This window comes from Synchiropus splendidus, chromosome 5, assembly GCF_027744825.2.
Source record: "Synchiropus splendidus isolate RoL2022-P1 chromosome 5, RoL_Sspl_1.0, whole genome shotgun sequence".
NCBI lineage: Eukaryota > Metazoa > Chordata > Actinopteri > Syngnathiformes > Callionymidae > Synchiropus > Synchiropus splendidus.
Window position 1 is genome coordinate 27,045,181 of NC_071338.1, and position 25,358 is coordinate 27,070,538.

Sequence of the window (25,358 nt, forward strand, 5' to 3'; positions counted from 1 at the left end):
TCAAGTGGTCAGCGAGTAGCTGCTTCCCTACAGAAAGCCTGGGGCCTGAAGGCGGTCAACTCACAACAGTGCACTGCCGGTGAGTGCACTCACATTTGACAGAGTGTCACAGCAGATTCACGACCTCTGACTGTTACAACCTGTCTGGATCGAGTGCCTGGCAGTATATCGCCCGCCGTGATTCCAGCCTGACTTTTTATCGTCACGATCAGGTAATGATGAAATTTCTCACCTGTGAGAAGGAAATGAAGAACTTGTTGATGATGGAAACCTGAAGTTATGTCGGCAGTACTTGACCTAATTATAAGCAACACAATGACTTAAATTGCCGTGTCTTGCTTCAGGAATTTTCACGTTTGGGGAAATTTGAGAAGAAAGCGACGCTCTCTGAACATCTTCACCAATGAGGCGAGGGATGTGAGAACATTACCCACTGCATGTATTTAAAGTTCTCCAGGTTGATGCTGACTCGGAAGGGAATTTAGTGTCACCTGTGAAACACTTGCTCAAAACATAATCCTGGGTGCGGTGTGATGTCGAACCACATAGACTGTTCTGTCAGAATTATTTTGGGGTTAAATTGTGACATTTGTTTTAATGTTGCGAACCAGATTCCAATATACTTGAGTTCTGACTTGGAACCGTTTGTAGACAAGCAGGATGTGTCCGGCATGACTCTGACACCGTGGTTCTCGGTCGGCAAATGCAATGAGGCGAGTCCCCCGGAGGATGAGTTCAAGCGTCACAAAAGATGGGAGACAGACGGGTGGGTACAGTTTTTCAGATTAGGTTTTAATATTCATGAATTGTATTTACAAAGGAACAAGATTTTATTTGTTTTCATTCACATTGATTTTCGGAAAAAAAAAGAATGAATGTTTAATAATTTTAAAAGCCAATTTCACTTTCCTTTGGTCTACTTCCATCGGTTTGGCAACAAAAAGGGTTGGGCACCAATTTAAACCACAGGTGGGTTTGTTTATCGGAAATAGCTGGCGGGGGAGGCGGTCACTCGGATTTTACTGTAATGGCTGCACACTTGACTTTGAAACAATCACAAAACAATAAGACAAATAGATGAAAACAATCCGTGTTCCATCTCATCTTTTCTCATCGAGCTAGTAACAGATGAACCATGCATCGCAACAATAACCACCAAGAGCAAATAAACAAGCATTGCTCACGTCTGATTATTTATATTTTTATTTTATTATTTTATATTTTTAGACAACCTCAGACTCAAGCTATGTTAAGCACCCGATTTGATTTAGTCACCCCAACAGAATCATGCTAATGGAGCGCAAGGGTCAAAGGGTTGGGGGTCTGGACAGGGACGGCATCCCCAGCCGGCCACAGCAAACACAGAGGAACATCTGCTCCCCGAGCGTCGCACAAAGGAGCCTCCTCTGAGACTCCCGCAACCATGAAGGATGTGAGAACGGCTCAAAGTCAAGGGCACTGACCGGACAGTCAGTTCCACAGAGTGGCGATGAGCATGGTCAAAATCTGGTTTCAAAAAAATCTTGCAATTCATAAGGAGTTAAAAGGGAAGTGGCTTTTGATATCAACGTAAAAAAAAATGACACTAAAGCGCCGGAAAACTCCTTCACTTCCTTTCCAGACAGCGGAACAACAGCCCTGAAAGAAGCCTTCAAACGATGTCAATAGCCGGATCAATAGTCGCGGATGTCTCCATTTTCCCCGCAGCAAATGAAAAGCATTACACGACTTCTCCTGGGCAGAGCTCTCACCACAGTTCAGGAAGCCACATAGTGTCACAGCTGAGGGACAGTTGATGCACATTTCCTTCCGCAGACCTCACCACATGCCCGCCACAAATCCTCTGTCTCTGCCTCAGCTGATCTACACCTGCCGGGAGCAGAGTGGCAGGTACGTGCTGCAGCGCGATGGCATCCATCACCCAGCAGGCCATTTATTTGCCATTTAAAACGTTTCATTGGATACACCACACAGTATGGCAGGTAGGCATTGATAATGATACGTTAACGTGCTTGTATACATCTTTGGAACTTCTGTCGAGAAGGCTGAAAGACTTTGATGAATCTATATGTGCCTTGTTATGATCAAACTGCGTGCTCCAGCGTGTTTCACTTTCACTTTTAACAACCAAACTTTTGCAACTATTTTAGGCGTAACAATGCCGCATTTCTGTTTGTAGAAGTCATTATAATATGAATGAAAGACCAGTAACATGATGAATATGAAACAAAATGAAAGAAATAATGTAAATAATCACTTTTGGCTCTTCGGTAGAAAAGTCTGAAATGGCAAATATAAGTCAAATCACAGTGACTAATAAGGCATGCACTTGTAGAAAAAAAATATTTTAGTGATAGCAATTTCAATGTCAATCCGATGTATGATTTATAAAAAAAGGAAGAAAAGGACTGTGAGAAGTAAAAAAAGTACATTCATTAATTAATAGGTAAATAGAAATAAAAAGTTTGAATTTAAATATAAAAAAAGTCACAGAAGCAGCTAAAAGGATCCATTGTAAAGGCTGATTTTAAAGAATCAAAATCAGGTGAAGGCGGTTTGATCTTTACGTTCCGTCTCTGACGTGAGCTAACGAGACATTTACTCCAAATCTGAAAAACGCACGCTGTGAGATTTGATCCAACAGGCTCTAAAACGTCTTTTCAAACGGACTTTGAGGCGGAAGCTTGAGAGAAGTGACATGTGCTGGTGAACTCCCGGGTGACTGTAGTAATAGACACAGTCACTCTAATTCCCTTCAATTCTCACCTAAAATTGAAAGCCGCCAATCGCCGCTTTAATTACACACCAGCCACTCTGAGGTTAAGTGTAACATTCTGAACAGTCGAGCCAACATCCCACTGTTCTCTCCCTGTCCTGCTCCGCGAGAGACAAATGAAGCTAGTGAATCCTCTCAAAGTCTACACAAATTTCCTCCCTGGAGTCGCTGGAGGAGATGAGAAGCTCACATTATGTACAGAGAACCGATGACTTTCATGAAAGGAGTAAAATAGGTTACAGACGAGACAATTAATGTCTCAGGGAGGTGAAATATCATCATTACAGCGACAAAGTGAATCGTGTCTCAGCAAAGTACAAACTAATACTTTAAGCTTTGACGGCTGTCGAACAAAACAAGGAGACGGAATGACAATTACATGGGAAAATTTGGGGAAATGAAAATTGAGAAGGTATATAGTGTATATATATGTTGAGAAATATATATATATATATATATATATTTGTGCTGGGACTTTAACAAGTTAATTATGGTTAACATTATTACGATTACTTAATTGCAACAAAAAATAATTCAAATGAATTTAATATTATAAAATTTTAATTCTGATACAAATATTTTCAAGACATTAACAGAGCTTTAGTTTAAATAAAGTAAACGTATATATAAAAATATAAATACTATAATACAGTCACCATCGTGATATATATATATATATATATATATATATATATATATATATATATATATATATATATGTGTGTATGTATAACAATTGAAAAATGAATTTTCAGTAAAAATAGATAAAAAAAGATAGATGAGTGCCTGGATTCATGCTGGATAGCTACAAGAATAAAGAGAAGCTGGGCCTCAAGCTGCCATCACTAATCACATGATCAGAGTGTTGGCAGTACCGCCTCAGTGTGGGGAGGGGCCGTGCAGTCGCTGCCGGCCACCATTTTATGTTGATACCTGACACGTTTGTTTACCTACAGAAATACAAATATTTTACAGCGGGGCATACGTCAAATGATATCTGGCATTGCATTCCAGAAACGATCGGCGCACGATACAAGGCACTGTGAACAAGAAGGTATATGATTACTTCAGAAAAATAACCCCAGGTATGAAGCGTAGCCCGGTCTGGATTTAATGTCGTGTATTTTCTTCCCTCGCTCTCCTCCTCTTCAGCACTCCCGACAGACCCCTCTCCTCCCGACTATTCGTTGTGTGAGGCGCATATGGTGCAGTGAAATTGCTGTCTGCGAAAGCATGCCTCTGCCTGTCCAGACTTCATCAGAAGGATTAAAGAAGAGGATGGAGGCGAAAAAAAGAAAGATCCAAATAAAATGATGATAGCGGGGGGAGAAGCAGAGCCCCACTTACACCCCCACCTCTGGTCATTTTTAGGTAGAGTGGAACATCAGATGACAGAACACTTTTTCTTGCAGGATTTGCAAGGAGAGGTCGATGGAAGCTCAAGCTTGTTCTACTTTGACATGGACACGCTAGAAAGTCAAAGCAGAAACAACTTCATGATTTGTTAATCCAGCAAGCAAACTTGGATTACTGAAAAAAAGAGAGAAAAGAAGGCTCAGAACCAGCAGCTGCAACGAGTGGGAATCATTCACCACAGATACACCCCGAACAATCATGTCACTCAAGCTGAAGCACAGGTCTGAATCCATGAGGTGGACATGTTTGCCACTTTCCTACTGTGATGAACACAACATCTACGCAAACCAGCTCCAGCAGCACAAGCTTCTAAATGATAGAACAATTTAGCCTCAGAATCCCATTGGAGTTTTACACATAGTACTACTATACCACATCAATGAAACCTGAGTTGCAATCACAAAGATCTTTTTCAAATGTCCCATCTTACAAGTAGCTTCCTGGTGTCTCTCCTTGGTCAGAAGATCAGTCACCAACTGGACTCAGGTCGACTCACTGCATCTAAATGTAGGCTCCAGAACCAGGTAAAGCATTAGTTTAATAACAAACAAAACCTAATTTACCACATGCACATGGTCGTCTCATTTTCTTTGTTAATATGGAAATGATTAAGAAAAATGAACGTAACTGAAATGAAGTGTGTTCACCTCCACTTTCATGAAGACACTCTAGGGCACCGACTGATCAGCCAGACAATTTATAAGCGTCAATATGGTCATTTATGACGTCATCATGATCACCAAATCAAATGACAAATATCCACCATTTTTTTTAATTTATAAGATGCTCTTTCTATTCATATATTTATATTAATTTATATTAATATCTAAATAATGTTATTGCTCGTCGTGACTTGTTGTGATGCAGCAGAAATGCCGAGCAGCGGCAGCAACCGACAGTGTACCAGCCAGCAATGATGGCAGCCATTTGTCCGTCAAGGAAAATGACAACTGAATTGCAAAAAAACCTTCAAAATCACGAATTTGACTCGCCATTTGGCCTAAAATCGCCACACTGAAGTCAAGCGCTACCAAGAGGCTGACTGAGCGAAAGCTAACCACAGTGAACCTCAAGTGAAACCAATGCTAGTGGAGGAGCCGTGTTCTGTTGTTGAAGACCAGAGCTTTCAGCAACTAACCACGCACCTGTACCCGAGATACATGTAGTAAATGTAGACATGAAAAACACTGGACAATTTGTACAATAAAATTTGATGATTTCCAAAAGAGCAAAAAGTGAACTGAACATTATACCGAGTTGATGATGTCTGTGAGATGGATATCATAATGGCAGAGATTCAAGCATTCAGAATGATCATACAGTCGTACAACACAATACTCTTTCCATAGTTACATCCTAGAGGTCAGACCCAGCACATTTAAATACTTATATTTTACACTATTATAATTATTGCGAAACATCAAGACATGCATTTCCTTGCGCAGAATGGTGAGGAGGGAATGTGCTTGCAGGGATACACGACTAGAAAGTTGGAGATTTTGGGGTTGAAGGACAGAAGATTGTGGAAAGATTGCAGTGTATTACGGGGTAATGGCCACCCAATATTAAAGTCCCACGTGCTTTCATCATGGCTCAATACCAGACTGATCAAGGGAACCGGTCATTACTTCCATCTGTGATGACCAAGAGGTGGTAAACAATAAGTGATGGAAAAAACTATGATGAGATCTTGTTTTTTTTGCTCTTAAAATCCATTGCTAAAACCGCAGCACAAGACGTAAACAATAAAATGGATATGAGAGTTGTTATGGTGTGAAGCACGAGGTAGAATCCGATTGATAATTCAAAGTTAATAAGCATCGCAATGTGCGGTGTCGGGATTAAAATTCTTAATTGAAAGAAAAGGAGCGAGCCTCTGGATATTCAAAACACAGATAAGGTCATTCCATCCGCACAGATGTGGATTTACACCCACAAAAATCAACTAAATAAGGATATATTCTGTGGTTTATTCTGGGATGTGCCAGACAAGAGGTCTAGCCCTGCATTTGAGACAACAAAAGGCATTCTTGACATCCTGCCCAACCTGCATATAATATTTGCTGTTCAGAGACTGGTTTTCTTTTGTTCCAGGTCTTCATAAACCCAAGACACTTGAAATTTAAACTGAGTTCAAGAAATATTATTTGCCACAGGGCAAGGTAAATCTCTTGGCGAGGCCTTTCAAAGGGTTGCCCTGGGTTTGTTTACAATTGATCTTATTTAAAAGTGGATTTTTTGTTTTACTTTTCAAAGACATACTTTCTCTCATGATCTTTGTAGGTCAAAGGAGCGGTGAGTGTTTTTTTTTTTTTTTTCTGTAGTCGAAGCTAAGAAATAGAGAAGTAATAAGCAGTAATAGGAAGAATATAATAGAAGGACACCATTTGTGACCAGAATCCGACTTCTGTCTGTAAAATAAACAGCACATGCTCGATAACATCTTGTTCTGACTGAAGGAGAACAACCACGACTTATGCGGAAATCTTTTGACCTGTTTACAAAATGTTCTTGATATAGACAAATTTACTTATTTCTGTTTTTGTACTAACAACTTACGAGCTCCTGTAACTGTGAATTTCTCCTTTGTAAGATCAATAAAGTCTAAAGTCTCATCTGATTTTACCTTAAATATGAAGCAAACATGTCAATAAGCAACAAGAAGGAATTCATTTTTTGCAATACATAAAATATTCTGTCCATTGATGTAACAACCTTGAGAGGACAAAGGAAAACTGGTTTAAAAGACAAGTTCATTTTTCTGAGATGAGTTTCATGCAATGAGACAGAAATGCAATACAGTACAACCATCAATAGAGGGAAAAAAAGAATGCAAGGGACGTCCTTCTGTCGAGAAAGCTGCAGACCAGCACTTTTGAGGGAATACCACGGCATACTACGGAATATACCGTAAATTCCTGACTGCAGAGTGCACCAGAATATTAGCCGCACCCACAAAATGTAAGAAGGAAAATAGATCTTGTTCACACATGAGCAGCATCGGTCTATAAGCCGCGGGTGCGGTGGTGCTGTCTGCACCGTAGAGAGGTCAGTGGTGCGCCCGTCTTAGAAATGCACGAGCATCACTTCCAAATTAGTTTTGAAAACGGGGTCCAGCATCCAGACTGACTCTTGAAACAAACTCAGCAATGTTCCAAACTTGAACATTGAACTCCTCACATCTTTTATTGACATTAAAGTATTCAAAATGTGCTGTTTTTGCCCACGGGTCCGAAGTTCCCACACCACAGCCAGTCTTAGCAGCTGCTTCTCGTCTCCAGTCCTCCAGGAGATCTCTGTTAGCAGAGCTGCAGACACGCAAGAGAAAACAGCTCATTTTTTCGCTTTAAGGTAAATAAAATGCCTGGGACTTCATTGGTTTGATGTGACCATTTTGGCAGCATGACGCTCTTTAGCCTGTAAAAATCCATATATTAGCGGCATCGTTGTATAAGCTGCAGGGTTCAGACTAGGAGAAAAAAGTAGCAGCTTATAGTCTGAAAATTACAGTAATATTGTCAATGTATGGGTCGACTGGATAAGGCAGGAGTTCCCCACAGTCAGGTTGTCAAGCTCAATCATACATGGCACCACACACAGTTCAAGTCACGTGTCATTGTCAGATTCAGATTGTCAGTTCAATTGTGCATCATCACTGTAGTAAGAAATAAACTTTCACCATTCACCACCAACTTCTCCTCAAAATACAAGGGGCACTTGTATTTCTTACCATGGTTCTTCTTAAGCCACTCATTCAGTGTTATTGATCCTGTTATTTATTTTTATTTTTTCCCTGGTGACATTCGTTGTTTGCCATCCTGGATAGTTCTAAGATCTAAGAGTCTCATTTGTTATTACGGACATCAGAGGAGCAGTTTGTTTACTTCCTGTGTGTAGTTGAAGCTCGAGTAGCCAGTCCAATCAATTAATATCCAATAAATTATAATTTTTAACCAAGCTGTTTGCCTTTTGAATGCAATAATTTGGTTTTCTGAGCTTCCATGTAACCATGTACAAAGTTGGATAAGTTATACACTAATCTCCGTGGGTCACGAAAGGTGATGTAGATGCAGTTGTATGTTGAATAAGAGCTAAATTAATGTCTGTGCCAACCATGTGCTGTAATGTTTCAAACTGTGGTAGGCCACATAAAGCAACATGGTGGGTTAGACTTGGCACATGGCCAACACCAACATGCTGAGTGTGCCAAATTCCACAGCAAAGTTTTTGCAAAACCGTTTAGGTGCCATGCAGTTGATGCTTTAGACTTAGTTGGACAAACTGTGAATTTATGATCGAGTTTATGACCTTCCTTTTTACGGAGAAGTCGTATTGAATGACATCACATGCCACAATAAAAGAAAAGGTCCCAAAATGTACAACGTAGACTTGATGATGTTCAGGTCTTTTGGTGTTGGAAATAAGGATGCATGTTAAAGCAAAACAGCATAACTATGCACAACCTAACCAAGAGAGACTGACACTACAGAGCGATACATTTTTGGACCGGCCAAATGCAAGACCCATCACACTGCTAAGAACAGTTTGTAAAGCCCACCAAATGTGTTGTAACAGACGAGTGCTGAAGTCAGACTGCACAACATCAAACCACAATGATTCTGCTGAACCATAAACAATGCGATCTTAAGGGTGTATGACTGACAAGTTGCTGAACTCAGCCAACTCTTCCTAATACCAAGCCTTAGTTTTCTCTTAGTTTTGGATAGTAGAACTCCCATTTTTGGGAAACAACAGTTATTGCCCAAACTCTTGAATGCAATGCAGAGCTCCAACTTTTGACAGCCACTCTGAGGGGTCAACCAAACACCAGGCCACAGTGGCACCACTGGAGTCCAGCTAGCAGCTAACTTTGATTGATCACAGCGTTGCTATTGTAGAATTGTTATTAAATGAAAATTATTATCATATTCAAAAACAGAGCTGCAGTCACTAACAGTGGATCATTTTATGAACATAATAAATGTGTAATAACAAATCGCAAAGAACAAATTACATTTGCTCAAAGGGTTTGTGGGTAAAATGAGATTGAGATGAGGACAGTGTTTGTTTATTTTAGTGTGTATGAGCCATACTAATTTAAACCAATGATAACAATAAGGCAGAGCCCCTTATAAGGAGAAAGCATGCCATCTAACTGGGGTTTTATTTGGCCAAACTTGAGCTCAGCAGGGGAAAGCGGTTGACCAGGAACAGTCCCTCAGGGTAGCGTGCCCAAACATGTCATGGACCTGGATGAGGTCAAAATCCACGGTTTTCCTGTTAAAGCTCGAAGCAACGTGAGGACATGAGCGACAGGCTGAGGACAGTGAAGCCTGGATGGCACTTCACATGGTTCACAACTGAGGAGGGGTCAAACTCTAACAGATCATTCTCAAGTGATGGCCATTGTATTTTTTAATTTTCCTTGCCATCTCAAGTTAGAATGTTTACAATTTGTTTGTTAGTGTTTTGCAGAAGACAAGTGTAAACACTTTATTATGCACTGATGCTAAGAATCAGACCTGTTATGGGTCAATAAATCAGTGTGATATGAATTCAGTTTTGATGTTAATGTATATATGTCATCTTTTCAGTTGTTTACAATGCAATGCAAAAATAAACATCCTTCTATTCTAACCTTGTATTACGTTTGTTTATGATGTGTGTGCCCTGCGATGGACTGGCGATCTGTCTGGCGTGTATTCCTGCCTCTCACCCAATGACTGCTGGGATAGGATCCACCAATCCCTGCAACCCTGACCAGGACGAAGAGGTGGTTACCTGAGGATGTATGTATGTATAATCTAAATTTTTATCCACTGGTTCCTTGTGCGGCAGAGAGGTGGGTCCCCCAGGGCACCTCCGTTTCTACAGAAACTCCCTCTGAGGCACTTTGGGATAACATGACCGCTTTGACTTCTGGATCAATAGTTGAAAATGACTCTATCACAGCATGCAGGCAACTCTCTGGACCGAATTTTGTGTTCACTGATCACATATGCATTAAAAAAGAGGATATATCAGGATTTTAGACGTGAGTGGAACTAAAATGAAAAAATAATGCAACAAATAAATCGAGGAGCAACAATAGGTGCCTGCATCCTTTTGTTCTTTGGGGATCGGAGTGAGGTCAGTTCGCTCCCAAGCTGACCAAAATTGCACCCTAAGCTGGAGTGAGAGTGCGTAATCGGTCCTGGCAGAGTGCTGGTTAATGGGGGGCACAGGGCCGAGGGTTTGAGATGTATTCATGTGCATGGCGTGGCGCCTGGACCCAGGGTGACACGTCTTCGTTCCTGCTGCCTCAGGCCAGGATTAGGAATGTGGCCGGCCTCACAAAGCCGGCCGTAATGCAAAATCATTTTCATATTAACCTCATCTCTCCTCTCTGGGCCTGACAGTGGACAGGCCTTCTCTCTTTGCTGCTCAAATTATCCTCAATTACGAGGGAAAGGCCGGGCGAGGGGATGTCACCTAACCTTCACCATCTGTTAGGTTCAAAGCTTCAGCAGTCGGCCAGCCTGCAAGTCTCCTACTTCCCCTGACCTTTCCGCGTCGGCCGGCTCCTCCGCTACACGCTCTTCTCACCCACACGCCCATCCCCCAAATCCCGCGTCCGTCCCTCTCCGGACACAGCTGGGAAGTGCTTGTGCACACATCACATGGAGGGGGGGAAAGGTTATGTCACGGTTCCTCTACAAAGAAATGAATATTCAAAACTAGGCGCCATCTGAAATGACGGGACTTGTGTTCGAACACAGGTTAAGTCCCACTCTGACGGATAAGCCGGTGAGCTTGAACTGAGCGCAGGTCATGAATATATAAAACGTTTTCTCACAGAAAGCAAACATTCTCACGTTGACCATTTCTAAATAAGCTCATATTTTTCAGGGTATACAAAATAACATTTTTAAACGCATTAGATTACTTATTATTTATTTGCAAAAGGCTGTTTATTTTTAATATAAATAAGCACATTTTTTTTGGAAGGTCAAGTTTTTGCCTTGAAACAATGCAACATTTGGGAATTGAGCCTGTGAGGCTTTGAATGACTTTTTTGGTTCTGCAATTAAGAACATGGAGACATGAGCAGGTGAAGTGTCAAAAATATTAACACATAATTAAAAGATTAACAAAAGCATGAATCAAATGAGCTCAGAAATAAATGAATTAGAGAAATACATGTAAGTTTGTGTGGGTGTGTTCATGTGCCAGTCTGCCACGCAACATTCCAAACAAGCTGCCTTGTTGTTTGTTTTCAGCTGCTAAGCTACGACTCCCCTGCATCCATTTTGAGAGTTCCGTCAGTCTGTCTGTCTGTCTCCTCGGGAGCCCCGCGTCTGCAGGTCATCTGACAGGACCTGACAGCACTGAAATAACTTTTAATAAGTCTGCTAAATAATAGATGAAGCGAAGGCTACCAAATCAAACAGGGAGGAGCAGGGCCGAGGACAGCAGGCTGCAGACGACAAGCAGACGCTTCCCTCTCCATCATCATCGGCAGCAGCTGCCATGCTCCGTGTCCAGACTCACCTCCTCTCCAGACACAGACTCTCCGGGGTCAGAGGTCATGGACTTGACCTTGTTGCCCCCACCCGCCCGGAGATTGTTCACTTGGTTTTGGGTATAATTTGGGATTTATTCAACGGGAGGCCCCTTCTTTGGGCTGCATTATGCTTCATTATCCGTCAGCGGTCTACGTGCAGTACAGAGCGAGGACCTCCAGATCCATTTTTACTTTTTACTTACACCTGACAACGCTAGAATCAGTGCCTCCCACTGACCTTCTTCATTTATAAACACCACAGATCCACAATAGATAAAATTCAGGCCTGCAGGGCTCCTCACTGCTGCAACATACACAGTCATCATCATTCTTATATTGAAATTAATATTTTATTCATCTCTTTCAATAAAACCATCCAGCGTGTTTTCCTCTGACGTACAATATAGAGAAGACTAACTAAGCATTTCATTTCTAATGATTTAAAAGTGTGAATGTGAACATTGCTGTGTGTTTCAGACAGTAATAATACTTATACACAGCTTTATGATTTGCATCTTTGGCCAGCAACAACGTGCAGCAGTGCGATATATTTCAGTAAAAATGGGACAAGGAGTGATCATACCTATTATATGAGATTCCCTCTAAGTGGGTCCCTGTGGAGGACAATTTTTGAGAGATCCTGTGATAAGAAAGCAGCCCTGCATGCATTAATATTACATTAGAGCCAGTGTATCACAGAAGCTTCTGCTCCATCAGGTAGACAGCTTTTTTTTCATCGACATCTCCCTATCATGTTAATATTTCCCTCATCAAAGTCGACTAGGTGGAGGGTGCCGGTGGGGAGGGGAAACAAAACGCACAAAATTAAAAGATACTTCTTTTTTTTTCCCAAAGTGTAAAAGGCAGTACAGACAATAAAACGCATATTTAGGTCACATGTTCACGACAGCGCACAAGAAAGAGACAGATGCCTCGGGAAAGGCGTCGTTTGTTTGCGTGTGTGTGTGTGTGTGTGTGTGAGTGTGTGTGGGTCGGAAATATGACATGCATGGCCGGTCACACGCCCAAAATCACACGCACACACACAAAAAAATGCGGCAAGAAGGAGGAGGGGTGCAACACTGAGGAGACAGGTGCAGGACTCCATACTGTAGATATACTGTGTTTACAGCCGATGGTTGCGGGGTAGTCACCCCGCCGCGCATGCGCCAGCAGCCAGCGCACGCGTCTTAACAAAAGGCTTCAGAAGTGACCGGCTCGTTTGTGCGCTAAACTATTGTCGCCCTCATTTGAATGTGAATAGCGTGTAAGCGCGGGGCGCTGCCGAGGACCACAGCCTCCCGCCGCCTCCTCACACGCGCGCGCTCTAATCCCGCCGCTCCTCTGGGAACCAATCGCGGCTAATTAGGGCGTTATCGCACGTTAATGGTTGTTAATTACCTCGCGGGGGCAAAAGTGTCGAGGAATTTGGGAAGTGATCCAAGAGCAGATGACGTGTTTATTCCACCCGTGGCATATTAATTCATGCTAATGAGACACTTGTTTGCGCGGAGTCAATTAGACACGCAACAGGCGGACACGCGCTGCTGCTTCTGCGCACGAGCACCCGCGCGTGACACCAGGCGCTGGGAAATAAACATATAGACAGATGAGTCTCTATTTCCTGTGGCTAGATTGACAAGACTATTTAAGGAAGCATCACAGAAGAATGTCCAGTTAAAGCGTCGTACGAATCATATAGATATTTTTTTTTATTTAACTGTTCGTTCACATTGTTTTTAATGACTTAGTGCTGTAGTACATTTCAAGTCCTGCAAATCCAATAGAATGTGACTAAACATTGACATTCATTCAAATATGTGTAATGCACAAAGAAACAAAATTAAAACGATAATTTAACTGAGTAACTTTAAATTAAATTAATGAGTCATTGTATGGTGTCTTATAGATCGGATCAGGACTTTTTTGATTTTTTTTGTCCATATATACGAGATAACTCTCAATTACATCGTTCATTTTAAATTATCCACCTGTCTGAATGTAACTACCGAGTGGATATTCTATTGTTTCTTTTCCTTATGCAGCACTCATTGTAAAATAGATTTTTACTTGTATGCTTTTTAAGCATTTTCTAATAACTGCGCATTTTCATTCAACGTTCAATCCCCAGCTCCATCACCGTATTTGCACCTGAACATTATTAAACTCTGTGGCACTTCATCTCTTGCGCTCGTTAATAAACGCGAAATATTCTCCATCTAAGAACATTATAGACCGAAAACGACACTTTTCTGCTAAACATTTTCGGTTTGATAAAAATCACTGAATGATAATCCCCCCTTTTTTTATTCTGCTACTCTCGAGGGTGACAACATTTATCTTTTCTTTGAAACAACCTTCACTTCATAAATATGACATCACGTTTACTGCAAAGGGGTTGACACATTATACAGATGAGAAGGAGGAGGTGGAGGAGGAGGAGGCCTTCTGTGGTCTGATCCATCCCAAAATGGATGAGCATCAAAAATAGCAGCAGGAGCATCGACGCAGGATGTAAGTGAATCTGCTGATCACGAATCAATTAACATTTGAGAACGCAAACAGGCAGAGGAAGCGAAATAATTAAATATCTGATGTGTTTTTTTTGCTTTGATCTTTCCTATTTTTAAAAGCCCGCAACATCATCCCTTCCTCTCAGCTGTGACCGGGACAGTAGCGGACGTGTGCGCCGCAAATGAGGATGGTTTCAGCATCAAGAGAAAAGGGGGCCAGCAGGTTTGGAGTGAGGGTGTTTTAGGTCGCTGCACGGGCCTCACGCTGGAAAATACAAAATATCCCAACCAGGTTAAAACAAGACAAAGGCACCAAGGAGCTAGATTAAGTGGGTGAGTGTTCCTCACATGGGCGTCAGAGGAGCATATGGCTGACCCCCCAGTCGCCCCCCCATCCCCCATTTGAACCCCCCAAACCACGGGCTCGGTGAAGTTCAAGGTCTGTGCACAGAGGGTCCAAAATTGGGACATCAGATGGACTGGTGCCTTTCTCTTTTCATTCAGTTAGTCACTTAAAATTGCCCAGGTTTTATACCGCGCATTTAAATACAGTTCCCCACACGGCAAAATATTTATCGTGTTATTACAATTTAAATTAAAAATAAATAAATTGTGAATTATTAATACATAGATTGTTAATTCAAAATAAATGACAATAGATGGGACGTGAACGATAGACAAGGCCAACCCACATATATATACGTTTTCTCTTTTCTTTTCTTGTAATTCTTCACTTTGATTTAATTTACATGATGAAGTATCACGTTTTCAAACAAAGAAATCACCAAGGCCAAAACAAAAGTAGTCAGTTAGAGGCCTCGCTAACAAATATTGTTGGAGGGCAAGCACACAATTTCACTACACTTCTACTTCATAACGAAATAAAGGTTTCATGGGGATCACTTCCTTGAAATTAATGTGCAACATTCAACTCGCAATCGTAATTGATATTCTTAAAGCGATTTTTTAAAACTCTTTATTTCTTTGTTTGCTTCATGGATGAGAGGTAAAAAAAAAAGGTTTAAAGTTCATTAATGCGTTTTATTATGAGTAGATACTGTAGAAATAATTGGAACAAACTAATGTCTTAAAATCGTTTAAAATAACATAAGGTAACCATTAACAACAACCATACAGTGATCATTAGAATAATCAGTCATTGAATTAATAACTGAACATGTAAAGATTTTAATGCAAATTATATATAATTTTAAAAATATATATGTGTGTGTGGGGGGTTTTTTTTGACAGAGGTATTTGAAAATGTTTTGCTGAGGACTGAACAGAAAAAAATGAAATGGAATCATTCATTATGAATTTAAACACATCACAATCAGTATTAATGCTGAAACGTGAAAAATAAAAGATGCTGAAAATCTCACTATTGGTTACAGGATATTGTCGGTGTCAGCCTTGAATAATGATTTAGACCATATCGTCCCACCATCAATGATCTGCAGGATAGCCTGGTTTTACGGAACAAATTTGAGTCTTCGAGGTGCTGGACGACAGTAATAAATGTGAGACCACCATGGAGGCCCTCAGCTGAGTAAAGAAATTGAAAAGTGTTTGCACAAACTACAAAGATTCCTAATGCTGCCATATGTTTTCGTGTGGATAATTCAGTTGTTCTTCAAAGGGGTCACTGGGTGTAGGATCATAACGCTGGTCTCAAAGCTCAATGGCCAACAGCTCAGGTCTCAATGCTTCAAATGAGAGGAAACATTCATATGAATATAGTTCATTGAACATCACCTGATTTACACAATGAAACTGATCACCATGAATTTCTCTCTAGCATACCGAATGACTCTCAAAAAATATTGCAATATGTTCTTCTTAACAAAACCAAACTAAAACCAACTAAAACCAATCAAAATGCAAACTGTGCCAAAATAATTCTGATGTCAGAATCTAAAATTCAATCAAATAAAGAGTACATTCAAGCTATTAAAATCAAATGAAAGAGGTACATAATTTGAAAATCAGGTTTGAGTCCATCAACTTTTTCTCCTTAAATTAAACCACTTTGAAGAGTGTTTATTTACATAATACTATGATGGAGGTGCATCATCCCAATTACTGTAGTATAAAAAAACAATAATAATAAAATAAAAATGCAGAAGAATGCCACGTTCCAACAGTGTTTCATCGCAAAGACTGGATACAGTACACAATCTCTCAAAACATAAATTACTGTGACTATATTAATATTTTAGTTTGTGTGGGTCCTGGAAGAAGCAAAAGGTGTAGATTCCTAGCGATTTAAGCATCCAGGAAAAAAAGCAGAAGACTTTTTTGATACCCATTTGGATCTGACTAAGTAAGATGCCTTCAAATCCAGATCCACCAAAATAAACACTGCTTGTGGGCTCACATACCACCAGCGCTTGTGTAAAATCCCTCCCAGTTTCCTTCTGAGTCAGTTCCAGGTGCTTGACCACAGGGACAGATGAGTATTCAGAAATGTTTTTTTTTGGTCTTTGGTACATGTTGTAGAGCAAGTGAATGTGAAAGGTCCCTTTACCTAGTTGACCTCACATTCAGGTTAGCAGCTTGTGGACTCAGATATTGTTTTGTTAAATGCAGAGAAATGTGCACAAATTTAACACAGCGAGGGAAATAGTCAAGGTCGAAGTATGCTTTGATATCAGGTGATGGTTTGCACTAAGGTTAAGCGCAACCATTTTAATCTACTTTTTTTTTTAACCATAATATAGCCCCAGTTTATTACAAGTACTGATCAGCATTCTACTTTTTAGTAGAATTCAATTTTTACTTTACACACATTCAAAAGGCCAGAGGATTATTCAGTGGAGCTGAGCAGTACAACTCTGCAACTCCAGTTGCACAACAGTTTCATGACTTACGACCTGGAAACCTTCTGCTTCTGTTATGTTCACATAAACTACTTAGCGCCGTTTAACTATCTTTGGAGTATGGATTACGCACAGTGGGGGAGCAGAAGCGCTCTGGATAAAAATATTAAAGAAAAGACGAGATGCAGCGAGGTGAAGGATCAGCGGTCCCAGGTGCCTGTAATGACATCAAAAGGGCAGACATCCTGCGTCCACATAGACGGAAGAGATCCTGTTTCCACCGAAAGTCTCTTCGTGAGAGCCAGGTCACGGCCAATAGCCTCTGTCTGACACGTAATTGGTGATATTGATTATAGGTTATCATTTGCTGTGGGCCATTTGTAAGATAATGCCGCAGGGGTTAATTTGTCAGCCATTAACCCCGCGCACGGGTGCACGTGTGGCGCAAAATTAAGTTTGGTACAACTTCACACTGGGTCACCTCGTCTAATAAATGGGAAACTAATGTGTTTAAGTATGAAACACCAGTTTGCAGGATGGAGGCTCACAATGATAGAGAGAAAATATCTTTAACTGCATTAATTCATGTAGAGATTTCATGCTTGTGATGAAACTACAAACTCTGGTGCTGAACATGAGCAGTCAGACACTGAGAATGGCACAGTTTGGTTTGTGGAAACAAAGTTACAAGACAAACAATGGCATCAAGTTCAAAGTGAAGGGACTGTACCAGGATGTACCAGGGATTGATTGTTTGAGGAAGAACGCAAGAGAAGTTGCTTGATAGCTGTTTGCATCGCCAGCAAGGTGACAGATCAGAGCATTATCCAAAATGAACTTGCTAATATGGATTAATCCATTGTCAAGTATAATATGATTAAACACTTTAATGCAAACAACCCATTTGCAGCAGCAGCAGAACTTACAGTGTTCCTGCTCCAGCTCGCTGAAGCCCAGACACACAAGGCTACAACCTTTGCTGGTACATGAATGAAGAAGGAAGTATAGCGCCTGTACAGGTGGCCTGAGAGCAAAGCGTCCAAAAGTGCTGTATGCTTTAATACTGCAGGAACTGAGGTGACTCCAGCACAATGAACACTTGGGATTATCCAGCAGGAAGTGTCCTTTTATTTGTAGCAAAATGACGCAACACAAACTGCAATGACCGACCCAAGAGCCTGTGGTCTGCATCCTCCAATCACTCACAGGCTTCGTTCAGGAAAGTTGGAATTCTTTGCGACGATTTCAAATAATGGAATTAGCTCAAAGTTTTCTTCTGCCATGTTGAAGCTTTGTCGGACTGCAGGGAGCGACTCTCAACCATGGCTGACTATTGTCTTGAAAGAAGAAGAAATGTGTGTTTGGGTGTAAGGGAGGGAACCACGTATTCCTGAAGATCTCTCTACTAAGGCTCAGTGGATTAAGCTTGTTTTTCAAGTCGGCGTGGCTGCAAGAGTCTCCTTGCAAACATTTCACTGTGGACCATTTCACAGACATGTCCAGCTTTTGTGGAAGACCACTCACACTTAACCTGAATCGGAACTTCAATGGCCCTGCCAGAATGAGACTGAGACTGAGATTTTCCGGACATGAACATGACGCTTCTGTCGCATGCTAAAACTCCTACAAACTGCTTTTAGATTAATAAAACTGAGAACTTTATGTCCACGACAAGAATGAGGGCAAACAGGAAAGGAGGGAGGAAGAGAGCATCTGGACACATAAACAGTGACAGAGCTTCTCAAATCAGGAGTATGACGTCATCAGGTTTCGACGTTCCACTAACTACTGTGTTGAAATGCAGCAACTAACTTGCCTCGATTTTATTTTTGTTTGTCCGCAACAGAGCAGAATGCAAGGCCCATCCGCCACTTTTGTACCGCCTGTCAATCTTTCAATGTAAACAGTGTTTCAAGCGAGGTGGTCATTTTGTAAACTTGGAAATACAAACATTTAAATTTGATGCTAAGCTACTCAATGACTATGTGACATGCCATTACTGAAGGAAAAACTGCACAATAGCTCCTTTAAAAACCGAATCCCAGAGTCCATTGAAATTCCATGTCATTAAACATAACAAACACATCTGGAATATACCCAAGGCACTGACGGGAAACCGCTATCTGGCAAGCTATTGACGTGCAGTGCGTGCAAGAAGTTAGTTATACAAACCCTTCCTTATTTCTTTGTAACTTTTAGCCATCTACTCTGACTTTACTTATTGTGGTGTTGCCTTAAGTACGCATGTTGAATAATGTTGATGGAACTCGTGCAGTGAAAAGGGTCAAAATGATGACTGTATATTTGTGTTTTTGTTTGTGTCTTTTATTTTTCCTTTTTATTTTGGGCAAACCATTAAATTATTCAGAATGTCAAGATTTTTTTTAAACAATTATAAATAGATATTTATATACAGTACAGAATGGCATTTCAAACTCAATGAAATTTCATACGTAAAGTGCCTGAAAATACAGATAATAAGATATGAATATACTCTTTATATCCTTGTAAACAACTTTGCCATTGTTGTCTTGAAAAGCAGCAACCAAAACATAATGTAAACATATTTTGATTTAAAATATCTGGAGAGGAAAAAAATAGCTCCAAGGCACCAACACAGATTTAAGTGCTTAAAAATCATCACGGTTTTCCACACGTTTTCCCCAGCAAGAAATAACACATCAAAAACACAAAATCACAAAGAAAAGAGAAGAGCTGTAACCTTTGAGAAAGTCGATCAGAGGTGTAGAAGCACCTGGTACAGCCCAGAGCGGTAAAGACAACTCACTTCAACTTCAAAAATATGACATTTGCCACCTCAGAGCACAAAACATGTCTCTGCTCCAACTCTCCACCTGTAAATCTACAAACCCCCAACTACATGTGCAGCAAGCGCAAACCCTTCTCAGCAACGCAAAGAAAAGTTATACATGGTGTGTGCGCACGTGTGTGATCGTGTGTGTGTGTGTGTGTGTGTGTGTGTCAATGGGAGGAGGGAAAGTGCGAGAGACTGACTGGTCTGCAAACATGTCAGTCAACAAAGCAGCAGAAGATGCTACGAACCAAAAAGGTACCTGTTTGGAGCAGTCGGTTTTGGCGTCAGTCCTCCACTGGTGCTTTGCATAAATTAACTCCAGGAAAGATGGCGACTCAATTGGCTTGCACTTGACTTGGCATCGCGGCGGCTGGCCAGCGAAAGAAGGGCTGGGTGGGAAGGGGAAAGAGAGACAGTCAGATCTGCTGTGGAGTCACGGCCGCCTTGACACCATGACTGGTCCTCTAGAGATTGATCACACACTCGCACACTGAGGCCTCTGCAGTGACGGGGGGAACTGCCATGCTTTGTCTGGCCCTAGGACACACAATCACACACACGCTTACATGTTCCACACACACGCACACGTGCGCACACCGACCCTGACTGAGGACCAAAGCACACACAGCAAACACAACCTGACTAAAAATGTATATGATGCCAAACAGATCCTTGCATTTTAACATATTTAATATTGGTTTTGAAAAGAGATCAGAGAGCCTCATTAGCATTTCCTGGCCGTGCACATCTGTTCACATGTAGGTTTGGTTGAGGGGCAGCTGAGAATGGACGGCCAAATAAAAAAGGTCAAAAGTCTGCAGTGGGGAAGAACCCGGAGTGTGATTACACACAATAGACAATAAAAGAGATGCATATGAGCAGCGGCAGCGTGCCGGGGCCCCCGACACCTTCGGGGAGGACAAGGTTCACGCTGCTCTCATGAATGCTTCGTACACACACGCACATCGACAATATATCTCTAGGCAAACACAAGCAACCATCAGCCACTAAGGAGAGTCAAAAATATTAAAATGCTAATTTGTTTTTGTTTTTTTAAGAATGAATTTGAAGAGACTGTTTTTTTTTTATTCTTGAAGGCAATACAAACAGTTAGTCAAATCAATATAACGCACATAAGAATTGACAGGGATGCTGAAAATCAATTTGCATTTCATTAAGCAAATATAAAGGCCAGTGTTCAGGTTCTCTGCTGCTTAGAAAAATCACATTTCCACAAGTCAAGCGTCCCCTTCAGCCATGGTCTCCCGGCAGGAGACGCTGCCACAGTCGGCCAGACTCGGTATGCAGATTGATCCAGATGGACATCACTCCGGACCTCCAGTCCCCCATAGACCCTCTGGCTGAACTTGACTCTCAGCATTACAGATGGGAAGGAGGGCCTCTCACCTTTGGTGAACTATGGACCCAGCAGCCTCACCCCCACGACAACAGATCGCAGGCTCAGCCATCTAGTATTCTCTATTAACAATCATTAGAAATTGAATTCGGCTCACTTTTCCCACAGCCATCATCACAGATAGATGATCAATACCGGGATATTATCAGAGAGAGCTTCCTCAAACAGGGTGTCAACATGTGTCTGGGGAGGATCTGGATGGAGGACATTCGGAGCATATCTCCAACCAGGTTGCAGGTTTGACTTTCGATCAACAGAGCCAGTGTTGACAGCATAGTTATGACAGATATGAATAAGTAACTAATATATTATGCACATGGATTCACAGCCTTTAAGTATAAGTAGTTTATTAAAATGCGACAGCTGTGGTCCCTCACATATGGCTGTAACATGTATTAGAAAAATGACAAAAATGTCCTTGTGAACTGAACATGATAAAATACAATATAGCACTACATTAAATCTGTTCTGGGGGAGTTGATCGGCTGTGTGGATTTGTCATCAAATAGTGTGTCTTGAATGTTCTGAATTTGGGTGTTTTGACGACACTTAGCGTAGGATCCTATTATTCTCCTTACCAAAGACGTGAAACATCAACCCACTACTGCCTTTTGCTGAGTCCCTGTTTTTGCCTCCCATAAATAATATGAATAATAACACAAGCATAACATTATCTGACATTTTTTGAGACGCAGTTAAATGTGTTTGACAGTAGATGTAACTCATGCACAAAAATACACTGAAAAGTGCAATCATTACACACGTTTTCAGGGAAACTAGTCCATTATCTATAGTATATTTTATTGCACAGCAACGGATTGTACTACAAGACAGCAATGTGACCTTTACCTCAACAGGTTTTGAACTTCAATTCTATTTGTGCTGTGTTTATGTTGTCTCAACCGCTCAAGTGCTACCTCACAAAGTGCATGCATGTCACGGTTATCATAAAAATGCACCCTTGTTAAAGTGACAGGAATAGCCACACCCACCTGTGTTCCTGGTGAGAATTCATTAGACACATGATCACAGTCTCTTTCAGGAAACGCCATAGTAGATCTTAGGAACTTTCCAATTGATTTCAACCCACACACACACACACACACTGCCAATATCAGCTAAGCAAACACACCCTCTCAGGAGAAATGTCGTTTGGTCCCCTCTCAACGGTGCCTGTGACCCAAGGTGCTACAATCAGTGTGCAGTCAGAGTTGTTGTCTTGCCTGGCTTCCCCCAGGGCCTCTGCTGCCATTCTAACCTTGTTTCTGATCCAGTCATGCTCTGCTCTCTCCCCTCTGTTCTGCCTGGGTAATACCGTTTCCCACTCCCCCTGGTAAGTGTCTCATATATTGGCCTTATCTGGGCCTGATCTGCACTGCACCACATTTACCTCGCAGGAGCCCAACAGAGAAAAAGAACAGCATCTTTGTCAAACACCAGTCAGCAGAGTGAAAAGCGCGATTGAGAGACCTCTCTATGAATTATTAACGTTAAAATCTTTTTTTTTTTTTTCATATTACCCATCTTTTCCTCCTTCTATTCCATTTTCTTCCCCTTCTTCTTTTTTTGCAAAAATTTTGAAACATTTATACCCCTCTGTTCCTGGGTAAACGAGCTCAGGGCCAACTTCCATTAAAAATAAAAGTGGGAGAGGAGAAGGAGAGAAGAGAGAGGAGTAGTAGTTTGGTCTGTTTTAGTTATCTTTAATCAGCCCTCTGTTTCCATGCTTGGGAAGAAAAGACTCAGATGAAACAACTGCAGAACGATTTTTTTTTTCTTTAGTCCTGGACGCTGGAAACTTAAAAGGAATGTAAAAGAAAGACTTTCTTACCTTTTATTATTAGCGCCAACGAGTCCTTGCTCATTTTGACTTTGTTCGGTGGTCTAAGCAATTTTCCAACTTATTAAAAAAATGATGAATTAACAATGTACCTGCCATTATACCAGGTCAGGTAGCTTTGAATGGTGGATTCAGGGCTGAAAGCCTGAGCATTTCTTTAATGATAGTCTGTCTGTATCAAAGAGACTGGCCTTAACCTGCGATATGATCTTTTTCTTCTGCTCATTGTGCCTCAAAATACTTCAACGTTACTAAGAAATTGCATTCATTCATTAGGGAGAATACAAGGAAGAACTTTCTTGAAACATACTTGGGCGACAGCTTCATTCAATAAATCTTATCTACTGTCTTGTCAATCACTATCTGCTTAATACTACAGTTCTAAAGAGGTTTGAATAGAGAAGTGTTTTGTTGTTGTTCAAATGTGTATTCAGTTGAAATAAAGAAGCTCTTAAATTCAGATTGAATGAAACAAGGAAAGCGGTATTGAGTCTTGAGATTTTTAACAGAGATTTATTTTTATGCTTGAATTAAATGACTGAAATAGACAGCTGGAAGGTTTTGTTAACTGAATGGTCAGTTTTTGTCATGCTGTCAGCTCATGAACTCTATGAGGATACTGTACGTTCTTCCATCTTGGAAGAGCGACCATAACTAGAACATAAGAGCAAAGGTCATTGGGCCTCATAGGAGTCATCAAAGGCCCCGAAATAATCCAAGCAGTCCATAGAGGGCAGTCAACTGAGCGTGGAAGTCTGACTAGCAGACACACATGCCTGAATCGGTGCAGACAACTTCACCAACGCATGGCAATCGGAGTTTGTGGTTTCGCCATGCAGATATGATGATACACCAGTGCGGTCAATCATCCATGAGCGGTGTGTTTAAACGTGCTCTTAATAAAATATTTCTGTGGCTGCGTGAAGTCGTGGTCCCTGCGCTCATTAGAGGTCTCAGACCAGCGTGATAAGTGCAGCTCTGCTCCATAATGATTTATTAAGGCTGGGAATGGGAAAGACTAGTGGGTCCAAACTGCCTCAGGACACGGCAACCACAGAGACATTTAAGGGTAAAGGCTTGGAAGAGAAGACGCCTCTGAACAGATTTACATCATCCGAGATGCATTTCAAAATGAATTATGTAAGATAAAATGAAATACATCGGACTTTTGCAATTTTCTGCAGCTCTTTTATCTACTCTTTCTTCCTTCCGACGAGCTCCTCTGCATCGCCCTGAGGTAAATTCGTGACCATTTGCTTTATGCAGCAGATCACTAATGGACAGACAGTGTAACCAGAGGGACGGTGTTTAAAAATGTATGGGCAGAGTAATGGTCAGATGTGAGCAAACAAACAAGTGACTAATTCACAGATTTAGACTCAACTATAATGTTGCAAAAGTCTTATTATCCACGTTTTATTATTAGAAAAAATCCGTGTAGCACTGTAACTTGACATTGTGCTAATAACTACTACGCCACACTTACAACCTGTGTACCAAAAAACAAATGTACAAGTAGTCATGACTACTGCATATACCAATAGTGTTTTCCGGCAACACAATATGATTAGTTTGCCTTACAACTGAAAGGAACACGCCACCGCTATTCCATCATGAAATATATTCTTCTCCGATGATGTTTATAGAAAGGTCTTCAAGCTCACACTCAATCGCGCTGTTGTGTTAGCATTTAGTATTGCTAGTAGTTTCATTACGATTCAAAACCCAACTAAGTAGGAAGCGACCAAGTCGCAAGACTGTCACTGCCCTATTTGCTTCCTCATCCTGTTTTGCTTCCAGGGCTCAGGCTTATGACGTCATTTCCTGTCCGCATTCGCACATTGGTATTTCAAGATGTAATTTCCTGTCCACATGCGCACATGGGTGTATATATATATCACTACATTTGACTTGTATTCGGATACATATATTCGGATATTTTAACAAGATTTCAGATGAAGTAATTGGAAACTTTCTGTGCAATTTGCTTGCAGTTTTCTATCTTGCCTACGAGGTCTCAGTTAATATCAGTATATACTCAGGAAATGACGTCATGAAATACCAATGTGCGCATGCGGACAGGAAATGACGTCATAAGCCTGAGCCCTGGAAGCAAAACGGGATGAAGAAGCAAATAGGGCGGTGACAAAGACCCAGCAAGTTTGCGAAGGAAACATGGAGGACAGCACTTCTTCGAAATCTACATTTTATGAACAGGA

At 41.1% G+C, this 25,358-nt stretch overlaps 1 protein-coding gene across 2 annotated transcripts in view; it reads right to left on the minus strand.

Moving 5' to 3' along the window:
* zfhx3b (zinc finger homeobox 3b) overlaps nucleotides 1–25,358 on the minus strand; it is a 309,986-nt gene that overhangs the window by 204,957 nt on the left and 79,671 nt on the right. For both annotated transcript variants that reach the window (XM_053864694.1, XM_053864695.1), the window contains one exon: nucleotides 20,142–20,271. The gene's annotated coding sequence lies outside the window, so the exon portion shown is untranslated. The remainder of the gene's footprint in view (nucleotides 1–20,141; nucleotides 20,272–25,358) is intronic.